This window comes from Sorex fumeus, unplaced genomic scaffold (genome assembly GCF_029834395.1).
Source record: "Sorex fumeus unplaced genomic scaffold, SorFum_2.1 ptg000047l, whole genome shotgun sequence".
In the NCBI taxonomy this organism is placed as follows: Eukaryota; Metazoa; Chordata; class Mammalia; order Eulipotyphla; family Soricidae; genus Sorex; species Sorex fumeus.
In genome coordinates, this window is record NW_026606104.1 from 7,545,931 (window position 1) to 7,563,841 (window position 17,911).

At 44.6% G+C, this 17,911-nt stretch overlaps 1 protein-coding gene across 1 annotated transcript in view; it reads left to right on the forward strand.

Annotated features, from left to right (window-relative positions):
* The first annotated feature begins 13,602 nt into the window (after positions 1 to 13,602).
* Positions 13,603 to 17,911, forward strand: part of BCAR3 (BCAR3 adaptor protein, NSP family member) — a 124,706-nt gene continuing 120,397 nt past the window's right edge. The window contains exon 1 of the mRNA XM_056123375.1: positions 13,603 to 13,766. The gene's annotated coding sequence lies outside the window, so the exon portion shown is untranslated. The remainder of the gene's footprint in view (positions 13,767 to 17,911) is intronic.

The following is a 17,911-nucleotide window of genomic DNA, read 5'->3' on the forward strand; positions in this document are numbered from 1 at the left end:
TTTGGCCATACCCAGCAGTGCTCAGGGCTTGCTCCTGTCTCTGCACTCAGGGATCACTCCTGATGGTTCTCAGAGAACGTATGGGATGTCAGGGCTCAAACCTGGGTCCAGTAATGTGCAAGGCAAGCAACTTATCTGCTGTACTATTTCTATGGCCCCTAAATAATTTATTTTTAACTGTGAAAGAAATGAGTGCTCTTTGGAAAAACTTTAAAGTTTAGTGTAAGAAAAAGGAAAAAGTCAAGTTCTTTTTCCTCAGCTTTCTTTGTCAACTCCCAAGTAGTGTGAGGGGCCAGAGAGATAGCTCAATGAACTGAGGGCTTGCTTTCTATGTGGGAAGTTCCTGGCACTTCATGGGTCCCCAGGCACACTGTTGGGAGTAGGCCCTAAGCACCACCAGATATGAACCCCAAACCAAAAACAATAGCAATCACACACACACACACACACACACACACACACACACACACACACTATTCAACAGAAAAAAAAGAAATGAAGAAACAGCACACGAAACATTAGTGTGACGAATAACTTGATCACTTGACTTCCTGTTAATCGTCGATTTGCTCGAGCGGGTGCCAGTAACATCTCCATTTGTCCCTGTCACGTGCTAGTGTAGCCCAATGGCGTCTGTTCGCTCTAGGAACATGAAGAGTCTCAAAACTATCGTTCATGATCTTAATGAAGAAGTCTGACCATCTGGTAGGTGGGCGGCCACGCAGTCTTTTGACATCCCGTGGAATCCAATCAGTAACAGCTCTAGTCCAGCGGTTGTCTTTAAATCTCATTATGTGGCCAGCCCATCTGATTTTTGACACCTTGGCAAACGAGACAGCGTCCCTGATTCTTGATCGTCGACAGAGGTCGGAACTCCGGATTCTTTCTCTCATTTGAGTGAAACGTGATATTCCAAGCATAGCTCTTTCAATTCCTCTTTGGGAGACCCGAATAGCGTTCTCATCTTGTTTGCATAGGGCCCAGGTCTCTGAGGCATATGTTAATGCAGGAAGAACAGTGGAATCAAAGAGATGTGCCCGGAGCCAGAGGTTCTTCATCCTCTTAGCTATTTCTTCGATGCTCTTGAAGTGTGATGAATAATAGTTGAAAATGATCATTTTGGCAGATAAAGCATTTGACAAAATCCAGCACCCCTTTATGATGAAAACCCTAGCCAAAATGGGTATAGAGGGAACCTTCCTCAACATAGTTAAAGCCATCTACCACAAGCCTACAGCAAGCATCATTTTCAATGGGGAAAAACTTAGAGCCTTCCCTCTAAGATCAGGGATGAGACAAGGATGCCCACTCTCTCCACTGCTGTTCAATATAGTGCTGGAAGTACTTGCAATAGCGATTAGGCAAGAAAAAGATATTAAGGGCATTCAGGTAGGAACGGAAGAAATCAAGCTCTCACTATTTGCAGATGATATGATACTATACTTAGAGAACCCAATAACCTCCACCAAAAAAACTCCCAGAAACAATAGAGTTGTATAGTAAAGTTTCAGGCTATAAAATCAATAACCAAAAGTCCATGGCTTTCCTATACGCAAACAGTGAGAGAGAAGAAAGCTACATGAAAAAAACAATCCCATTCACAATTGTGCCCCAGAAAATCAAGTACCTAGGAATCAGCTTAACTAAGGAAGTAAAGGACCTGTACAAAGAAAACTACAAAACACTGCTTCAGGAAATAAAAGAGGACATGAGGAAATGGAAAGATATCCCCTGCTCATGGGTCGGGAGAATTAACATTGTCAAAATGGCAATACTACCAAAAGCATTGTATAAATTCAATGCAATCCCTATAAGGATACCCATGACATTCTTCAAAGAAATGGAGCAAACACTCCTGAAATTTATATGGAACAATAAGCCCCCACGAATAGCTAAAGCAATTCTTGGGAGAAAGAAAATGGGAGGAATCAACCTCCCTAACTTCAAACTCTACTACAAAGCAGTAATAATTAAAACAGCATGGTACTGGAACAAAGGCAGAACTGCAGACCAATGGAACAGGGTTGAATACACTGAATCTCCCCTCAATCATATGATCATCTAATCTTTGATAAAGGTGCAAGACATGTGAAGTGGAGTAAGGAAAGCCTCTTTAACAATTTGTGCTGGCATCACTGGACGGCTACATGCAAAAAAAATGGGCTCAGAATTCTGCCTAACACCATGTACAAAAGTAAGATCAAAATGGATTAAAGACCTCAGTATCAGACCAGAAATCATAAAGTACATTGAAGACGAAGTTGGCAAAACCCTCCATGACATTGAAGCTAATGGTATTTTCAAAGATGCCACGCCACTGGCCGAGCAAGTGAAAACAGAGATAGATAAATGGGACTATCTTAAACTAAAAAGCTTCTGCACCTCCAAAGAAACAGTGACCAAAATACAAAGACAGTCTACAGAATGGGAAAGGATATTCGCCGAATACACATCTGACAAGGGATTGATATCAAGGATATTCAAAGTACTGGTTGAACTCCACAAGAAGAAAACATCCAACCCCATCAAAAAATGGGGCAATGAAATGAACAGAAACTTTCTCAAAGAAGAAATCTGAATGGCAAAAAAGCACATGAGAAAATGCTCTACATCATTAATCATCAGGGAGATGCAGATCAAAACCACAATGAGATACCATCTCACACCTCAGAGACTGGCCCACATTTAAAAGAACAAAAGCAACCGATGCTGGTGCAGATGTGGCAAGAAAGGGACACTCCTTCACTGTTGGTGGGAATGCCAACTGGTTCAACCCTTTTGGAAAACAGTATGGACGATTTTCAAAAAATTAGAAATTGAGCTCCCATTTGACCCAGCAATACCACTCCTGGGAATATATCCCAGAGAGGCAAAAATGTATAGTTGAAGTGACATCTGCACTTGTTTGTTCATTGCAGCATTCTTTACAATAGCCAGAAACTGGAAGAAACCTGAGTGCCCAAGAACAGAGGACTGGTTAAAGAAACTTTGGTACATCTACACAATGGAGTACTATGTAGCTGTTAGAAAAGATGAAGTCATGAAATTTACATACAAGTGGTACTACATGGAAAGTATCATGCTAAGCGAAATGAGTCAGAAAGAGAGTGATAAACATAGAAAGATTGCATTCATCTGGGGGATATAAAGTAACAAAATATGAGATTAATACCCAAGAATAACTGAGATCAGCACCAGGAGGATTACTCCATAACTTAGAGGCCAGCCGGGCATTCTAGGGGAAAGGGCAGCTCAGATAGAGAAGGGAGCACCAAATAAAGGGCGTTTGGAGGATCCTCCCAGGAGGGGAGATGCATGTTGAAAGTAGACTATGGACTGAACATGTTTGCCACTCAATGCCTCTTTTGCAGACCACAACACCCAAAAGGAGAGAGAAAACAAAAGGGAATGCCCTGCCATAGAGGCAGGGTGGGATGGGGGGATGGGGGTGGGAAGAAAATGGTGGTAGAAAATGGGCACTGGTGGAGGGATGGGTATTTGATCATTGTATAATCGAAACCCAAGCACAAAAAATTGTAAATCTACAACTGTACCTCATGGTGTTTCACTATTAAAAATTAAAAAAAAAAGAAAATGATCATTTTGGACAGCAAATCAGTGTTGAAAGTAGGTAAAGGTATATATCTGATAACCTTTCACTATCTGTAGTGCAAACCATAAGGTGCAAAAGGAAAGAGAGAGAGAGAGAGAGGGAGAGAGAGAGAGAGAGGGAGAGAGAGAGAGAGAGAGAGAAGAAAAGTGTGGGCCATGGAGGCAGGTGGGGTGGGGAGAGAGTGGGAGGGAAACTGGGGACATTGGTGGTGGGAAATGTGCACTGGTAAAGAGATGAATATTGGAACATTGGATGGATGGCTATGGATATGACTAAAGTCCAATCATGAACAACTTTGTAACTGTGTATCTCATTGTGATTCAGTTTTAAAAAATCAACTAAAAAAAAGAAAAATTTGTGTGAAAGAGCAATTAAGGTCTTATAAAATTTTTTCATGAAAATAATTTCTCACTAATTTCTTACTAGTTCTTACTCCTGGGGGCACTCAGAAGACCATATGTGGTGCTGGCAATCAAACCTGACTTAGATGCATGTAAGACAAGCACCCTAACACCCTACTTACCCAAAGAACTTCTAGGTTATTTGTACTGTGAGGCCTATTTATAGCATACAAGATGTAGAATGTGTATAAACTTTAATCATATGTTTCCTTTAAGGAGATAAAATAAATTGACATAAATCAACCAATTAGGTAGAACAAAACAAAACAAACAAATCCGTAGTGTGATGGAAAGAAAAAAAATTTTTTTACAGTATGTAGGGTACTTGTCTTACATGCATCGAAGTCAGGTTTGATTGCCGGCACTACACATGGTCTCCTGAGTGCCCCTAGGAGTGATCCCTATGCCAGAAGTAAGCCCTGATCTCTAGTGGGTGTGGCTAGCCCCGAAAAATAAAAATAAAATTTAAAAAATTTTTAAAAATCAATAGAGAGTCACTCTCAGAGGTGCTGAATGGGTCTGGGCCAGTGATCTCTGTTCTTAGCCTGGCAGAGTGGGCCTGGTGGCTCAGTGCTGGGGGTAGGGGCAGCCTGGAGGCCTGAGGACTGAACTCACCGCCTTAAACATGCAAGGCATGTACTCTACCATTTGAGTCACTCCCCAGCATAGAATTACCTCATTCTTATCAACTGCATAGTATGCGCCAATCATAGAGAAGTACTATACTTTCGTCATTCCTTTTCTGATAAACACTCAAGAACTGAAAACAAAGCTGTCATAAGTATCTTCAGTGCATAGGTCAGTGAGCATTTCTGCAGGACAGTCTTCAAAGTTGCATTGCTGGGTAGAGAGCAGTCAGAGTCAGTGTTCCACTAGATCATCCTGTTAGCTCACTATTGCTTTACAAAAGAAAGGGTGGCACATAGAAGTCAACTCCTCACTCAAAGTAGGGGTCAGCTAATGATGGAGTTTCTAGTAATAGTATTAATAGAAAAAAATTTTTTTAAGTTAGCAGAAAGTTCCTATCCACATCTCACAATCTTATTAGACTGAAATTCACTTCTCTGGAAGACCAACTTTCTTCTAAAGTGAAATGAGTATGTAAATGTTAGATTTTCTGAGTGACTCCTCCTGTGAAGGAAAGGTGGAGGGCTTCGTGCTCCTTTGCTTCCTCCAGGCCTCCAAGTTTCTTCTTCACGGGAACAGAGTTGGCTGGAATCGCCTTCACACCACTGCAAGTGCCCAGCACCAAATCGGAGGCTTTCTCCATCCTAAGATGGCAACCAGGTGGTCATTGCATTAGATTTTACTACATTTTCCCCTCCTATTTTCTCATTTTCATAATAAAACTTTCCTCCCTAAAACTCTCCTCTCTCTTTTATTTGTATCAACATAACCCATCCCTGGTACTTTAATCCTTCTCTTCTCTTCATTCTCATAAGCACAGTGGCCATCTGCTATAGATGGATCTTATCTCAACTTGTATCTGTGCTACCTTCCCAACAAGGATGTAAGTTCCTGATGACATATTCACTCTCATACTTTCCATCTGGCAGAGTCTCAATGAATATTTGAGGGGAGGTAGAAGGGGTGGCACACACCCGACAGTGCTAAAGCTTACTTCTGGATTCTGCACCCGGGGATCATTCCTGGTGGGGCTCAGGGGACCATATAGGGGCCCAGAGATCAAACCCAGGTCAGCCATGTTAAAGGCAAGCACCCTTCCCACTGTACTATCTCTCCAACTTCTGAATTTGTTTTCTTAAGTGACATTATCAGTAACAACAAGAACAAAATATCCATGTTTACTGGGAAAAAATGAAAAAGAAAACTTGTAAATAAGGAAATTTAAATCATCTGGAATCCCATAATTTTTCAGAGACATTTTTGGAGTATTTCTTTGACTAAAGTGAGAAGCTAACAAACGGAAAACTGGTCACCAGATTAAGGAAGTACAAAGTCCAGAGTTTGATGATGAAATCTGCAGCAAGCAGTTAAGATGTTGGCCACTGGGTCCTGGTGCATTTTGTATGGAAAATGAGCCTGTGTCATCAAAAACTCCATCTCTTTTTAACTCATTTATTCAGTATTCATTGAGGATCTATCCAGCTTTAGTCCTGGGACAATGACATCTTGCATTGATAATGGCAGTGAGCTCGCAGTTCTCAAACAGACAAAACTATACAAAGCTGGGTTAAGTTCCCTACTTGCTAGAATGGGATTTCCATGACATCAGGTTCATGGCTAGCTAGGTTCCTGGGGCAGGAACCCAGAGGGTAGAGCTTCTGAAAATACGTTTGTTGCTCCGGTTTGTGATAGAGCTACCAGGCCTTTGTGCCTGTAATTAATTATATATGAACTTCAGGGGATTCTGTTTTTCTGCCCATGGTTGCTCAAGTTCATGATCTTCAACGATTATAGCATAAACATCTGTTGTTCCTTGTTACCATTTGAGATTGGGCAAAGCAGTTTTAGAAGTTATTCTGAAATTGCCTTTTGCCCGATGCCTGCCCCAGCTGCCTGTTAACTCATGAAGTCATGGGGTGGGGCTCAAAGAATGACTTTGTGGTAAGAGGGCATCAAGTGCAGACTGAGTGCTTCATGGCAAAGCCTCTACCCAGAAGTCCAGATCACCAGTAATGTTGTCTTTCACATGTCTCTGACTAGCGGCAGGGTGCTGCTGTTCAAACAAGTAAGCTGTAGGCCTGAAGACGTTTGATCCTAAACTTGTTTATAGCACAGCTCTCATTTATGGAATTACATTTATTTAGCTTCTAGGGATCCTTATGAGGTCATGCAAAGATGAAAGACAAAGAATACAGAGGCCTGGGGCTCCTTCATTTATTTGTTCAGTAAATGTGACTGCCAACAGTCCCTAAAGCTGCAAAAGCAGACCTGGAGTTTAGTGTCTATAGTGCAACCATGTTCAACAGAAGTTACAGAAGGTTAGAGAAACAGTATGGGGGTGAGGTGCTTGCCTTGCATGCAGTCAACCCTCGTTGGAACCTGACACAGCATATGGTCTCCCAAGTTGCACCAGGAGTAAGCCCTCAGCCAACCAGGGGTGCCCCCGTGCCCCCTCCTCCTCACAAAAAAAAGAAAGAAAGAAAAAAAGAAAAGAATAGGAGTAACAGAAATAAACCTGCAATTATGAAGTATGACAAATTCAGAAAGAAATGGGGGACTGTTATGTACGCAACTGAGAAGTCCTACCTTTTCTGGGTTTGGGGGAAGGGTTCACAGAGAAGGGACATTCAATCTGAGATTGGGTATTTAATTTCATGGACTCTTAGTATTCCCATGAGTAAAATGGAACTGCTACTGCCCTCTGTGACTCATACAGACATGGTAGGAGAAAGGATCGCATAGATGAGGCTTTGAACAAGGCTGAGGGCACCTACAAGTGAGCCTGATGCTCTGCAGCCAGAAGCAGCTGCTCTCCCGCTTCCACACCTGTCATCAAGTCAGCCATTACTCAGGCACTTAGACTGTAGACCTTTGATCATTTTCCTTGACTCTGCCAGGCAGCTGCGGTCAGAGAGAGACTTGGGGTTAACCTTGGTTCCACCACTTACATCTACTCTGAATTTGGATACGTCACTTACCTGCCAAAAGGGACTGTTTTTCATTTGTGAAATGGAGTGAATTTGTGAAATGGAGGCCATAAGTATTTCAGTTTATGACTTAAAGCTTAAAAAGCAATTTGTTTGCGAAGGTTTTGCAAATAGTTACTCCTTAATGAATTGCAGCTAAGGACCAGCAAGAGCTCCAGAGAGATCCAGGGACGGGAGCTGCATGCCCTGTGTCTAAGAGTGACCCCCAAGAACTTGCTGGGGAGCAGCCCCTGAGCACCTCCAGATATGAACCAAAAAACAAACAGAAAGAATTGCAGCTTCTGTCACTGACACGGTTACCACTGTTAATCATTAACTCTTGCAATTTTTCTTGGTAAACACTTTGGTCCTTCACTTCCTCCCCACTACATCTAGTCAAATCCCTTGACGTTGCCTTCCTCTTCTCTTTAGGATCCCACTGTGGATCTCACCTCTCCACATGACTTCCAAAGAGTGCTTTGCTCATATCACTCCTTAGAATTTTCTTTTTTTGAAACCATAAGATGCCAGATATCATAGTATGGAAGGCAGGACTAGGAAATTAGTAGTAGGAAAATGGAAGTACAAGTTCCAAAAAAGGAAAGACATTGAACTTAAAAGCCCAAGCAGGGGCTAGAGCAATAGCACAGTGGGTAGGGTGTTTGCCTTGCATGTGGCCGACTCGAGTTCAATCCTCAGCATCCCATATGGTCTCCCGAGCACCACCAGGAGTAATTCCTGAGTGCATGAGCCAGGAGTAACCCCTGTGCAATGCTGGGTGTGACCCAAAAATAAAAAAGAAAGAAATCTCACTTCTTGTAAGAGAATTGCAAATTTACATCACCTAAGATTTTTAATTTACCTATAAGTTTCCTGAAAATTCAAAAATTTAATAATATTGTCTGAAGAGAATGTGAAAAATAGGCCTTTTTTTTTTTGCTGAGGAATTTAAGTTGATATAAGGGCAGAGCCTGGCAAGCTACCCGTGATGTATTCGATAATCCAAACACAGTAACAACAAGTCTCATGATGGAGACGTTACTGGGCCCGCTCGAGCAAATTGATGAACAATGGGAGGACCGTGATATTCCTATAAAAGGCAATATAGCATTACTTATCAACCTTTAAAAAGCTGGCTGAAGTGAGAGCACAGCAGGTAAGACACTTGCCTTGCACATAGCTGATTCGCGTTTGATCTCCAGCACCACATATGGTCTCCTGGGTTTGCCAGGAGAGACTCTAGAGTGCAGCGCCAGGAGTAAGTCCTGAGCACCACCACTGGGTGTGACTCAAACAGCAAAGAAAAAAATTTAAAGAAAAAAAAAAAGAGTAAGGAAAAAAGATCTTTGAAAAAATATCCTTACCAGTTTAGTCTCTGTAAATGTATTTTGTAGATATCCTTGCATGTGCTAAGATGTATGATCATCGATTGTTATATTGTTTGTAATTAGACAGAAACGGAAATAACCTAAATGTCCATCAATATAGCACTGATTGGAGAAAATATGATACATCTCTTTAAAGGAATACTATGCACTTATATGGGAAAATTTTCAACTTATATTGCCAAGTTTAAAGAAGAAAAGCAACGTTTGAAACTATAGGTATAAGTTACTTTTGTGTCAGGGTAGATGATAACACACACACTCTGGGTGTGATGATATGATAATATAACATCAGTGTATTAACCGTACTATCACGACAATCACGACCACCCTGTTGTTCGTCGATTGCCTCGAGCAGGTGCCAGTAACGTCTTCTTCGTCCTAGCCCTGAGATTTTTTTTTTTTAAAGTGCCATATTCAAGGCTTTTTCAGGGTTAGGAGAATGAGACCCATCATTGTTACTGGTATTTGGCATATTGGGTATACCACGGGGAGTTTGCCAGACTCTGCCGTGTGGGCATGTTACATTTGGTAGCCTGCCAGTTTGACCGAATTAGGAATGAGATGATAAGATGTCGCGCGGCCGCATTCGCTTTTGGGAGCTGAGTGTGATAATCTCTGGATCCTGGCCGTTGTTGGAGTTACACGGCAGTTGGTGGGTGTAACTGTCTAGTTACTGGCAGGTCCAGTCCCAAACTGTACAGGCTTGGAGATCTCAGCCCCGGGTCCCACACACCTGGGTTCCTCTGTCAGTTCTTTTATGCGTGAGGCTCATCCAAGTGTGTGGAGAGTGCTCCCAGCATGGCCTTGGCTGGGCCTCGGTGGTCTTCAGCTGTTGGGCCCTGGTGGAGACAGTCAGGCATAGGGTAGGAGACTCTGTCTTGTTCTCTCCCAGGAGCTGAGTGTGATGATCTCTGGATCCTGGCCGTACAACGTATATATATACAACCGTACTATATACTTGTATATATGCATATGGTAGAAGGGGAGGGGGGAGAGTAGATGCAAGACAGATTTAAAAGGGAAACATTTCAATGTACGTTATTTTATATATTCAATTCATGGACCCTGTGGATATTACCTAGTCAAGGTAAAGGTAAAGGTAAAGGCCCTCCCGTTGATCGTCGATTTGCTCGAGCGGGCCCAGTAACGTCTCCATTGGAGACTTTGTTGTTACTGTGTCTGGCATATCGAATACTCTCGGTAGCTTGCCGGGCTCTCCGAGAGGGGCGGAGGAATCGAACTCGGGTCGGCCATGTTGGCCACTTGTAAGGCGAACGCCTTACCCGCTGTGCTATCGCTCCAGCCCATTACCTAGTCAAAGTTTATATTAAATATCTTCCTGCTAATCACCCATTACTGTGTTATACTAAGTACTCGGTATCCAAATGTGAAAGCAGTGGAACCCTGGAAAGACCACAGATTTAAAAATTAAAACACCTGATTCAAATCTCGATTCTACCTTATAGCTATGGACCTTGGCACATAACAGGCAAACAACACATGTTTGTGAACATATTCATGGCAGAAGTTACTTGATCTTTCTGAGTCTGTCTCTTCTCAAATAGAGATATCTCCTATCACAGAGGGTATTGTAAAACAAAGATAGCGTGTCGCCACAGTTAATGATCACTACGACAGGCTGAATACTTTCACATTCAATGTTTCCTTAGTTCCTCACATTTACTCCCTCGCTCACCCAGGAGAAATGAAGGGACAAAGAGGAAGTGAATGCCCATGTTCTCACTGACGGTTATGGTGGTCTTCCCTCATGGCTGCCTTCCACAACACTCTAAACTATTAAAAGAGGTACTTTGGGAATTTTAGAAGTTAAAAAATAGTTTTATTTTTGTTTTGGGGTCACACCTGGTAGTGCTCAGCGCTGATTCCTGGCTCTGTTCTCAAAGATCATTCCTTGAAGTGTTCAGGGGACTGCATGTGGTTCTAGAGATCAAACCCAGGTAGGCTATATGCAAGGCAAATGCTCTAAGAGCTGGACTGTTGCTCCTCACCAAGTAAGTTTTATCACTGTTTCTAGTCAACCTTAAGAGAAGCAGAAAGTCAGTAAATGGGCTTTTAATAATTCAGTTTAGAATCATAGCAGCCAGTCCATTTGAAATTCATTGCACTGAATACTTTGAAAATATACAACAAAAATTAAGAGTTTGTGCTTTGGATGAAATAAGTTAAAGACCAACCCACAAAACATCCATAGGGAAAATGTAGAAATTCATTGTCGGAGATGCAACCTTTAAAATCTTGCAGACTTGTCGATAATGCTGTCTTAGGGGTTGAAAATGATGGTCCACAATATTGCAAACCACAATGCCTAAAAGGAGAGAGAGAGAGAGAGAGAGAGGAAAAGCGACTGTCATAGAGGTAGACGGGGTGGGAATGTGATGGGGGTTGATAGGAGGGAACCTGGGGACACTAGTGCTGGGAAATGTACACTGGTGGAGGGATGAGTGTTGGAATACTGTATGATGGAATCCAATCATGAACAGCTTTATAAGGGTCTATCTCACAGTGATCAATAAAAAAGTTTTTAAGAAAGAAAATGATGGTCCTACTTAAACACAACCAACATTACACAAGTAACGATTTTAAATTGGGGTAAAAAAAATGCATACAAATAAGCACTGTTGTACTGTCCTCCCAATGTTCATCGATTTGCTCCAGCGGAATCAGTAATGTCTCCATTGTGAGACTTGTTGTTACTGTGTTTGGCATATTGAATACATTATGGGGAGCTTGCCAAGCTTTGCTGTGCGGGGAGATACTCTCGGTAGCTTGCTAGGCTCTCCCAAGAGGGGCGGAGGAATTGAACCTGGCTCGGCCAAATACAGATAATTTTATTGAAACGAGGGATTATTTATTTTATAAAATAGAACACATCTAGATAATGCATCAGGACCCAGAAAGGAACTTTTTTTCTTGCACTCAAGTGCTCTTTGGGCGTCTATCAATATTTGTCTTATGAACCTACCTCCACCTTTAAAATCACTGATGCATTTTTAACTGTTTTCAAATTTTACATGAATGTTGTTGTATAGTTTGTGGCCATTAGTGTTCACCTTTTGTTGCTCAACATCTTATTTTTCGAAAGTCAGGCATCTTGTCCAGCATAGTTTAATTCATTTGTAAATTGTTGGGGGGGTATTCTAAAGAAACAAACACATTCTTTGCTGCATATGTATATAGACCTCTACTAGATACATACTCAGAGATGAACTCGCTATTAATTTGGCTTTGGTAGATATTGCTAAGCAGGCTTCTAAATAATGTTCTCTAATGCTCTCAAAGTTCTCTTATTTTAGTCATTTTGGTGACTGTGAAGTGAAATCAGATTGCAACCAATTTGCATTTCTGGGAAGATGATTTACTTGAGAACCCTTTTTATGTGATTTTAGACTATTTTGAGAAATATCGGTTGAAATATTTTGCCTATTTTTAATATGATTTTCTGCCTATCGATTTGTAAGTGTTAAAGAACACTTACAATATTCCTGTGCACAATATAAAGTGTATAAAATATAGATGAGGGATTATTGTTTCTCAAACCTTGTGATGCTTCTTGGTAAGTGGGATTTCTTAATGTTAATGTCCAATGATAAAAATAATGAACTTTGTTATTGTTGTTATTGTTTGGGGGCCACACCCTGTGCTTCTCAAGTCATACTCCTGGCTCTATGCTCAGAGATCATTTCTGGTGGGGTTCAGTAAGTGTGGCACAAGGTTGGAACCGGGGTTGGCTGCATGAAGTGCCCTACTGGCTGTACTATCTCTCCAGGCCAATTAATATATTTTTAATATTTACTTTGAACCATTTTATTACTTTAGCATTTCCCATTGGAGTAGATTTTTCGCTATGATATGAGTTACGGGTCAAGATTCTTTTCTCCACCTGGGTGTTCCGCTGATAAACATGGAAACATCCAGCGTCATTTACAGAAAAAGACTCCTGTCCTTTCCCGTGCACCAATCATGGGCCCACGCTACGCGCTGCAGGTCTGTTTCTGGACTCTCTCCTTAGAGTCGGTTGGTTTATCATCGAATCCAGTAACTATAACTTTCGCAACTGGTCTTTATTGATACCCGAGGGAATTAAGTTCTCTAGGAGGCTCCAACGTTCCACCCCGCCAAGTCATCTAGCGCCGAAATGCCATTTCCACCTCCTTTTTTTTTTTTTTTTTTTTTTTTTTTTTGCTTCCCCTGTGTCTAGGTGGGCGTGATGGCTTTACCTCTTCCCTTGGCTCGCTCCTTTCTGGTTACCTGGGTCTTTGTCCCATCAAAGCCCTGGAAACGGAAAAGGCAGCCAGCCAGGTGCCCGCTGCGGAGCGGAGCGGATCAGCTGGGTAATTAACCCCCGGGGGAGCGGGGAGGCGTGGAGGAGGCGGGCTCCTAAAACTCCCACCCCGAGGACTCCGTTGAGCTCCACCTGGGCTCGAAACTCGCGGCGGGCCGCGGAGGGTCCGGCCGAGGTCACCGCATGTAAATGTCGCCGGGGTTCGGCGAGGCCAGGCGAATCGGCTGTCCGGGGTGGGGCCGCGCGGCGGCAAATCACCATTTGAGGGCCGGAGTGCGCGGCGCTCGCACAGAGCCGCGCCTGCAGCTGCCGGGGCCAGGCTGGGCGCGGGAGCCGAAGTCGGAGTCGCTGCAGCGGCGCGTCCCGCGGGCCATGCGCTGCCCCTGCCGGGGGAGTAGCCGCCGCCGGGGCGCCGGGCGGGCCGTGCGCGGCCGCTGAGCCGCAGCCCGGGAACCGGGACGCGGGGAGGTGAGTGTCCGCCGCGCGCCCGGCGCCCCGCGCCCTGCCGGAGGGCCGCGCCCTCCCACTGGAGACGCGGCTGGAAAGTTTGTTTCTGATAGTTGGGGGGTGGCGAGTCAGGGCCGGCGCTCCCTCTCCTCTCCGCCCCCCCGCAAAATCGGCCTCTGTGTGTGTGTGTGGGGGGGGGGTGTTCCAGGATCGGTGCCTTCAGGGGTCTGAGAAACTTCCAGGGGGGCCCCCTAGACTGGCCTCCCATCCCCGCCTCGGGAAGCGACGCTCGGGGAGCATCTCTGCTCCCGGCTCTTCTGCGGCAACTTCCCGGGACTCGGCCTCCTTCGGTTGCTTTTCCCCCTGCTTTGCTCCAGTCCCTTCCTCTCTGCGGGCCCGGTGGCTGCGCTTTGAGAGGAAGCCCTGGGTTCGGATGGAGGAGGTGACTTTCTCCACCAAAGTCTTGGAAAGTTTGCAAAGAAAGCAAAGTCCCTGCCCTGTAATTGTTGACAACACCCCCACCCCACCCCCCGCCTCGCTCTTCTCCCTTTGTTGAGAAAGGAATGAATAGTTGGTTGTGCCGATGCCTCTGCGTTCGGGAGGGAAGCGGAGGGGTGGGGGCGCCTCGGGACCTACGCTGGTCTCAGCTCCCCTTTCTCTCAGGCGCTGAGACGTTGGCTCGACCAGGTGTAGGAACTCGAGCCCGGGAGAGGTCGAGGGTACCGGAGCCTGGAGCAGCCTGGCGAGTCTCTGTGCTCCGTGGCGCGGACTGGGACGCGCTGGGTCGTGTGCAGTCTGGGTTTGAGGGGCTGGAAAAGTCTGTTTTTAGGGGTGTTCATGCACTTGAAGCAAGGTGCGAAGGCGCAAGACCCGTTGCCTAACTCCGCGTCTGCTTTCTTCGGGAACTGAGACGATAAAGCAAAGCCAGACGTTCCGAGATTCCTTTAAACCTTGACTCTTATTCATCAAGGCTTCTCAGAAGTCTTCAGGGGAAAAAATGCACGGGCAAAAGGGAAGGTCTGTTGGATTATCTCTGTGCCTGTTGCCAAGGCCTGAGCCTAAATCCCGGGGGGAGGGGGCGGCTGCGGGCTGGGGGCGGGGCTCGGCGGTTCCAGCTCAGTTCTGGGGCGCAGGGGCAGCACAAAGAGGCGAGGACGCCACCAGCCCCAGCCAGGGGGTGCAAGAGGGCATTCAACCCAACAGTTGCCATGACTGGTTCCCCTCAGCTGGGCGCCGGCATTCTCCAGTGCTGTCCCCGAGCAGCCTGACATTTCCAGGATGACTAACCAAGATCTCAATCTCCTCTCCGTATAAAAAGCACTGCTTGTTCAATGGGTGCTAGTCATCTTAAGGCCCTTATCGTGTAAATCCCGCGCCGAGTTGCTTGAAATACAATCCGTGGAAGAATTATTCATACTTCAATCATTTGGCGAGACATCATAACGTTAACTTAAAAAAAAATTAAAGGGATATTCTTAATTCCTAAATCCAAGCAAAACTTCACTTTAAGTGGATAAATCGGTTTTATACTGCCATTGTTCCCTCCCCGCTCCCTCTTTGGCTCTGCAGAGAAGTTATAAAATCTGAATCCGCATGGTAAAATCCCTGTCATAATCATAAAGGAGCAGACCGGAAGTGATGTTTTCAGTTTACAGTAGATAGAAAGCTTGTAAAGCTCGTATCGAATGACCATGTTGGATTTAACTTGAAAATACAGTTGAGCTTTGAATGATGGAATTTGAACTGCTATTTCCAGATGTTCCCCATTGAGGAAATGACCTGACTGTTAATGTGAATGGGGACCCCACTGCATGCTGAGCCTCTGCCTCTGTGCATGGCCAGGTTTGGGGGTAAAGGTAGTGGTGTTGAGATCAATGCCCTGCTAATGCCATGGTACAACTGTAACAAGTTTAGGGGAGTCGGGAATTATACCAGATTTTCAATTGGGATGGTTAGCTACCCTAACCCTCCATTTTTCTTTCTTTTTCTTTTTTTCTTTTTGGGTCACACCCGGCAATGCACAGGGATTACTCCTGGCTCATGCACTCAGGAATTACTCCAGGAATAAGTGCTCGGGGACCACATGGGATTCTGGGAATCAAACCTGGGTTGGCTGCTTGCAAGGCAAACGTCCTACCCGCTGTGCTATCGCTCCAGCCCCAACCCTCCATTTTTCAAGGATCAAATATAGCTAATTTCAGAAATAAAACCAGGGCCAGAGAGATAGCTCCTGTGCCGAGGGCATGCTTTTCATGTGGGGGACCCAGACGCTAGCACCACATAGTTCCCTAAGCACTACCAGGAGTGTCAAAGAAAAAAAAAAAGAGAGAGAGAGGGAAGTAAAACAAGTGGGCTTCTTAGCTCTGCCTTTCCTGTTCTATGTTTTCATTTTCTTTGTGATTTCTTCCATAAAACGAGTGAGTGTCCTGCTTTGTGTAACAGCAGTTAAAGCAAAGCTGATATTCGGAGTCTGGAAGACCAGGACGTAGATTGGAGTTGCCTGGACCTGATAGACACTCAGCTCTCTGAATGTGCACACGATCCTCATATTTTTATATCAAGATACAGTCTTCGACCTTTGTGTATATTTCAAGATCTGGCTTGAGACTGAGTCAGGATACTCTGAATGTTTACCTGCTGACAGAGAAAGGGGAAGTCAGATGACAAAAGTCTCACTTGGTTTTCTTCTTTTGTGGATTGGGGGTTGAGAGGATGGGGTCACACCCAGCAATGCTCAGGTTTTACTCCTGCTTCAGGGGTCAGTCCTGGACTCAGGGACCATAAGCAGCCCTGGGATTGAACCCTGGCAAACACCTTAGCAAATTCTTGCTTTGTTCCAACTTTTGAAGATTGCACACAAGCTGTGTTTGTGTTTATATGTACTTAATTTAGTGTTTGTTTCTATTCTTCTAGTTAGAAATAGTTCCCTCCTCTGGGACTGGGAGATAATACAGCTATTAAGGTATATGCCTGGTAAGCTCCCGACCTGGTTTGATTCTCTCCACCACATGGTCTCCTGATCATCACTGTGTACAGACCTGAAGGCCTCCAGCACTATCCGGGTGGCCTAAGTACCTCTGGCATTACAAGCCCAAAGACCACATCCTTGGACACCAGTGCTGAGCCCTTACGCAGCCAAGAATGTCTGTTGGCGCCCATGGGCCTACTCAACACTGCTTGGGGGGGGGGTGTCCCCCAAGAAAAATCCACTTCCCTCTTCATCCTTCTGGGAGAAGTCTTCCCAGAGCAGGGACTTTGTGGGTACTCCTTATAATAGGGACTCAATGACAAGTGAGCCAGACATGGTCCCACTGTTGAGAGCCTGCTCTAAGTCAAGGATCGTCAATGCGTGGTCGCTTTTAATTTCCATAGCAACCCCATGGAATAGGGGCTGAGTAACTTGTCGCTGGCCACATAGCTGGTAAGTCATTGGCAGGGTGGGTGATTGAAAGTCTTCTGTGTCTGGTTTTAAATTTAGGTTCTGAGTACTACCTTGCTTAATATTTTTCAAGAGTCAAATGATACCTAAGATGTGCATGATGACTTGGGCTTCCACACAGAAACACCTCCGAGGGGAGAATCATGGAGGCAGAGACTAGAGATTTAGGCTTGTTCCACTGTGTTCTTCCAACCACATATTCCCACGCAAGACATTTGTTTTTGATGAATTCCATGTCTGAAGTACCTCCAGTGTTCTCTTGAGTGATTTCCCCCCACCCCCACCCTCACCCAGGTCTGATGACATTAAGATCTCTTGAGAGGCCTCCACAGACCGCCCTCTCATCTAAATGGCCATCTTCACCTAGCCTGTTCTATTACTCCATTCTGTTTTTATGTTCTTTGCAACTGAGACCCCACTGGGTTTGTTCTGCTGTCATAGGTTGGCCCACCCATGCAGTGTAGGCCCCACAGTAGCAGGACCTCATCGAGTTTATTATATCCTCAGTCCTGGTACACTTTAAGCCCTAGAATACAATATGAAATACACATACGAAACCTTTATTTCTCTTATCTGTAAAAAGGATGAATGACTTGAATCTCTGTGACATCTGCATGTAACTCAGTGTGTGTGTGTTGTGTGCACACACGCACGCACGCGCACACACACACACACACACGGGTGATAGAAGTGGTTTTTCTGCAAAAATGTAAAGTCCTTACACCTA